The sequence below is a fragment of the Ursus arctos genome, unplaced genomic scaffold (assembly GCF_023065955.2).
Source record: "Ursus arctos isolate Adak ecotype North America unplaced genomic scaffold, UrsArc2.0 scaffold_16, whole genome shotgun sequence".
Classification (NCBI taxonomy): Eukaryota; Metazoa; Chordata; class Mammalia; order Carnivora; family Ursidae; genus Ursus; species Ursus arctos.
The window spans coordinates 4,592,055-4,598,386 of NW_026622830.1; positions in this window are offsets into that span (position 1 = coordinate 4,592,055).

The following is a 6,332-nucleotide window of genomic DNA, read 5'->3' on the forward strand; positions in this document are numbered from 1 at the left end:
GGGTTGTAGAATTTCAAGTGGAAAAGTTCCCCGAAACTTGGACAGCCCCCCATCCTGCCCCCGAACGACTTTTTCCTGCGGAGTGGGCCCGGGCGCCGCGTGCTGGGCCTGGCCCCGCGCCCCTACGGTCCCCCCCGAATCGTCCCCCGTGCCCCGCTTTCCCGCGGTCAAGCGGGGCCGCGCCCCCGAAGCGCCGCCCGAGGCCCCGGGGCGGGAGGCTGCGGGCAGGGGCTCCGAGCCCGAGCGCCGCGAGCAGGGGTCAGCCGGGCAACCGAGGCCCTAGCCCCGCCGAGCGTCTGACCCAGGGCCGCCCCACGGGCGCCCCGAGCCGAGGCCCGACCCCGGCGCGGTCTGGGCCCAAGCGGGCCGGGGTCGCGGAGCCGGGCGGCCGCGCCTCCCGGGGGCCCGGGGCGGGGGGTCTCGGGCAGGGCCGGGCGAGCCGAGACCCCCGCGGGAGTGCCGGCGGGGCTCGGCTGCGGGGTCCCCGCGGCGGGAGGTCGCCCCGAGACCGGGAGCGGGCCCTCACGCCTGCATGTGCTCCTGCGTTGACCAAACTTTGCACACGCGTGTGTCTTCCGAGCGTTCCCGCGTGCCGAGCGCGGCGCTCGCAGCGAGAACCGGCGGCCGGGGCCGGCTCCCCGGGCGGCGGCGCCGAGCCAGCCTCGGCCCAGACCGCTGGGGAGCCCGCGGGGTCCCGGGCCGGGGCTACCCACACGTTTCCAACCTTTTCGACAGGAGAATGTGCCTATGCGGCGCTCGTGAAACTAAAAATGAACGTTAAAAACACCGTTGGGGAATATAAAAACGCATACAAGCAAAGGAAACGAGAGCGCCGGAGAGCGGGCTGGCGCGCCCGCGGCGAGGAAGGGGCTGCGGCTTGCAGAGCCCGGCGGCGGGGGTCGCGGACGTGGGGCTCCCGCTCGGGCGACACCCAGCCTCGCGGCCCGCCCTTCCCGATCCCGCGGCCTCGGTCGGAGGAAGACGGCGGCTCCGCAGGCGCCGAACCCGGCTAGTCTCGTGCGCGGAAATTCGGGGAGCCGGGGTGCGCACCCCCGGGCTTCGCGCCGCACCCCGGAAAATACTCGCACATTTGCCGAACGCGGGAGACTGCTGTCCCCACACCCCCGGTGATGTGATCCCAGGCCCGGCGCACGGCCAAGCCCCCATTCCGCCCTCGGAGAACGCGTATTGTGAATAACAACCGAGCCGGTCTCTCGGTAGGAACATCAGATTAGAAACGTGGTCCGCACTCTGTTCCTTTCTCTCGAGCACTCATCACCTTTGCAAAGCAGGGAGTTGTTTACTGCAACTGGGTCTCTTCCCCCAGGCTAGAACGCGATCTTCCTCCGAGCGGGGACCGTGTTTTATTCATCTTTGTACCCACTGCCTTCTCACCTGGCTTGGAAGAGGCTCTGGGTGCATGTTTTTTAAATATGCCTACGAATGAATGAGAGACCCGCGCTTTAGTCCCCAAACTCTCTGACCTCCCTCGAGTGACTTTAAGCCTTTCGAGCCCTTATCTGTTAAGAAAGGGGGGGGGGGGCGGGAATGTGGGGTTTTAATAATCCTTGTAATCCGTGCCCTGTCTACCTCTCTGGGGCTATCGTCAAGATCAAGTGGGATAGGTGAAAACCTTTGTAAACCATCAGATGCTGAGCAAATAATATATAGGATGCTTATTCATTCATTCCCTTCGCTGGAAAAGCTTTTAACAAAGTAATTCCTGGGCCTGTTTTTCAGCAGGTGGTGGTCTCCCTTCCTGGTCAGTCTTAAATATTTATTGTGGTACAATCTCGTTCTTACATTTAGGAAATCAATCAGGCTTCCATTTCTTTGAGAGAAATGAACAGTGCTTGCACACATAAATAATGGAAGAAAAATCCTCGTATTCCCAAAACAGCCACCCCAAGCAACCCAAGGGCCCAAGAGCAGGGAAATCATGAAGAATCCATGAGATTGGCATAGCAGCTCAAAGGCAGTCCCGTGGAGCTCTAAGCCAGCCGCATCCAGGCATGGGATCGTGTGCGTGAAACAGTGTTAAGTGAAAAGCAGAGAGCCCAGGATTGGACAGGCACGCTGGCAGAGATGGTGTCCGTGTACGCCCTGACCCATATTGGAAAGGGGGGGGAGGATGTAAATCATTATATTTGAATGTTCCTTGGCTGTTTTATTTTCCTGTCAAGTGGCTTAAGCTTGATTTTTTTTTTTTTTTAAGCATTCCCTCATGGCCAAGTATGTGTTTCCTTGGAATTGAAATCTAGCTTGATGGTTTTATATTTTAAAAGCTTTCATTGTGACTCATTCTTGGCCTGGGGTAGGATTCTGTAATACTCCCCAAGCTCAAAGAGCCTGGGTGTCCTGTTTCTTGGGCCTCGTTCGTACCCACTTTCTAACATTTTGCCAGTGGATCCAAGAAGTGGAGACACTTTTGGAGACAAGTGTTTCATTGTCTTCCTGTCATCTTAATCAGTGCGGAAGGGAACCATAAACATGGAATTTCCCGGCTGAAGCCAGACGACGGCAGGGACAGGAGAAGGTTTTCGAGTGCTGACAAGTTACTGGTTAGACAATATGGGTCAGCAGTGCGAGACTCACACCGTTTGGTGAAAAAGTTGAGATGAGACAGGGCTGGCGAAGCTTATTCGGGCCCAGCATATAGTAAGTCACCCACAAATGGGCAACGTGGTTTGTCACAGCAGCTGTCTTGCTGACAGCAGCTCCAAAGAGTAGGGCATCGTGCTGGGAACTGGGTACTCTCCAAGCACATTTTCAAGATTCCTGTTCTGCGGTCTGGGAATCCAGATGTGTCTACAATGCTACTCTCACATGGAAGAGGGGTTTAAACAGTCTCAAATGCACACCTTTTAACTTTGACCTTTTTAGTGCCTCTTGAAAGACAGATGGTCATTCTTTTATGAAGATGAGCAGCAAAAACCTGGTAACTGTCTCTCATTTGCATAGATCTGGCACAACAGGCAGATTCTGGCCAGACTTAGGAAACAGGGGCTCTGTGTTCTGTCTCCCCAAATAGCTCCCCGAGACCTTGAGTGTCTCCAGCCTCAGAGAACTCCCTAGCTCTGTCTTTAGCCATGACGCCTCTCCCAAGCAGAATGACGACAGACAGAGGCAACTGCCTCCATTATACCAGATTGTAATACCAGACACTTTGGTTCAATGGGCATTTCTACCAACCCAGCTGTGGCTGTATCCAGCTCTCGCTGGGTGCTGCTGAAAGGGGTGAAACAGAGCAAAACCCTTGCCTTCCAGGAATTTGCCATCTCCAGCGACTCCACTGGCACGCTGGTTCTTATCCTGTCTCCCACAGCCAGCCTCTCTTCCCCTCCATCCACCCTCCACGCTGCGGCCGTGGTGACCTTTCTAAAGCGCAAACCTCATCATGTCACTGCCTGATTGAGGCCCTGAAACAGCTCCCTCCGGCCCACACCAGCGACGCTCAGCAGAAAACAGGTGCTCTCTAAGCCGGGCCCTCACTAATAGTAACTAATGATGGTCTTTTCATGGTTGGCAGAAAAAAAATTAAGTTAATTGATGGAATAGTCTCCATTTTAAGTGTTTCTCCCCACACTTTTCTTAAGCCTTTGGTCCCGCTACACTTGGCTATATTAGATTATACTGTAAGACTATATCTGATTTGTCCCAGACCCATGAATTTCAATAATTCTTTTTTTCACGTATCAACATTTCCTGCTATTCCGCCTGTAGCTGTTCTGCTTTCTCAACACGGTGGCATGTGCACTGGGATGGTGGCTCGGCATTCAAGGCCCTTCCCAACAGGCCAACCTAAGTGATGAGCTTTTAAGTGTCTAGATTTCAAGTCTGGCCCATCAGCTTGGTTAACGCTTCCTTCGAGACTTAGTGCCACCTGTCATCTGGTGTAATAAATGTTTGTGGAATGGATGAATACATGGATTTATAGAAAGGTGAGATTAAATATATGAACTGCCTGAGAATACCAGATGGTTGGTACCCTAAGTGGGGGGGATAGAGAGTACAGTGGCCCTGTCTCCCTGATCCCTTGCTGCATTTCAGCCCCACTGACCTTCCTATTCCTCAAACCTTAGCACTTGCTGTCTCCACTCAGGCCTCAGACACCCCATATAACGTGCCCCCCCCAACCTTGCCCATGCCATTGGGAAAGGACTGTCCTCTCCCAGGGCCTGAGGCCCATCACACCATGGGCCCATGCTCAGTCAGCCTCCAGACTCAAGCAACATCTAACCTTATGGCTTTTGGTCCTTGAGGCCAAGAAAGAGACCTCTTTGGGAATGGCTCACGCCAGCAAAGCATATCTTCTGCACTCTTTTTTTTTTTTTTTTTTCTTCTCCAGGATGATGTTGACACATGTGTACTCAAATAAATCAGCCTTCCCACCTTACCCATCTCCCTTGGCAGGAACACTAAGTTGATGTGCCAAGCCAGGGCCGACCTGTATGACTCAACCCTCGAAAGATATAAATGAAATCATTGTGTTTTCACAGTAACAGGTAGTGAGACACAGCGAGCTCATCCATCTCGTTTCTTCCCCAGTGGTTGTAGACACTGACCTGTTTGTGGTTTTCTGTGTGATGTGTGAGCACAGAGCTGGACTCTTCGTCCTCGCCCTATGCCACCCTTGTAACCAGCATTCTCTCATTAGCCATGTAGCTTTGTATGGGTCGGGAGTCCTTTGGTTGCAAGTGACAGAACCCAAATTGGACTGGCTTAAGCTTAAAAGCAAATGTGTTGGCTCAGATAACATTAAAAAAAACCCCAACAACCTAAAAAACAAAAAACAACAGCTCAGCAAAGCCAGATCTGGAGGGTACACGATATCAACAACAGTTTTTCCCTCTCTCAGCCTTTCCTTCCTCTGCGTTGGTTCATGCTCAGGCTAGTTCTCCCCAGGAGGTAGCAAATTGGTATCTGGAAACTCTGCCCTAGTATCTCACAGCACAGCAACCCCAGAGGAAGACACTTCTCTTCCCTAATGAGTCCAACAGAAGTTCTAGAATTAACTCTCATTGACCTGTCCTGAGTCACATCCTTATCTCTAGACCCTAAACCCTAAACCGAGGCTAGAAAGTAGCGACCATCTGATCGGTCAGGCCTGGGTCACATGACCGCCTCCAGACTCAGGAAGGTGAGGGTGGCAGGCTCAGAGCCACCCGAACAGAACACATGCCAAGTTTGCCTTTTTGGAAATCAGTGTGTTGGACCCAAGAAAAGGGACGCTGGGTGCTCAGAGACAACAGATTTCTGCCTTGGGCCAGTTTTCAATCCTCACTCTGGGCCCTTTACACATCGCCATCTGCCCTTCCTGAAACTCACTGCTCTGGCTTCTGGAGCTTCTGTTGGGACCGGCTGTCCTTCACAATCTCTCCGTCAACCAGCCCCTGAGTGTTGATTTGCCCCCCGTCTCTCGTCCTTGCTTTTCTTGCCCTACCCTTCACCTGCCTGTGGCTTCAGGTCCTACCTGCCCTTGGGCTGTCTCTACAAACGCCACCCTCCGCTCTCACCTCTCATTCTGAGCGCTCCATGCCAGCTGCACGAAGTGCCTGGATGTGCCACGGCAAACCTCAGCTTTCCACCTAGGGATGCCCCCCGCCCCCGCCAGGCCTGCATCAATGGCACCACCCGGCATTCGGTCCCCAGAAACAGAACCTTTGGTGTCATCTGCCATTCCAGCTCCTGGATATATTGCCTGAGCCAACAGAGCGTTTCTGACCAGACAGGGGGACTGTCCGCAGCCCTTCCTCCTTTCTATCCCCAGAGCCGCTCCACTGGTCTTATCTCTTGCCTGGAAAATCACAACAACCAGTTTACCTGGTCTCCATGCTTCCAGTGTTGCTCCCTGCTGCAGGACAAACCATCACCTTTCCAGAAAGATCTGTTCACGCTCCTCTCCTGATCAGACACTTGCTTTGTCATCCCGCTGCCCACGGGAGAAAATGAACTCCTTAACTTTGCCTCTAAAAGCCTGAAGTGCCCATGGTCTCTCAAGCCACACCTGCTGCAAATCCTATGCCTTCTGGAACGTTCTCCACTCACTCCATGCATGTGCTTTTTGTCCCCTCTGACACGTGCTGTCCTCTGCCTTAAATAGGTTCCTCCACTCCCACCCTCTTCTCCTGGAAAATTCTCACTCACCTTTCAAGATTATGGTGATGATGATGTCATTGCTGAGGCCTTCCCATCCCTCCAGGGAGCATCAGTCACTTTTGCTTCTTGGAGCACAAAGCAGCACGTTCACTCATGGCCTGCAGGACATGCTACCACCTTGTCCTGGGTTCGAGTCTGTCGCCTCCATGAGCTGGGGAATTCGGGGAGGGCAG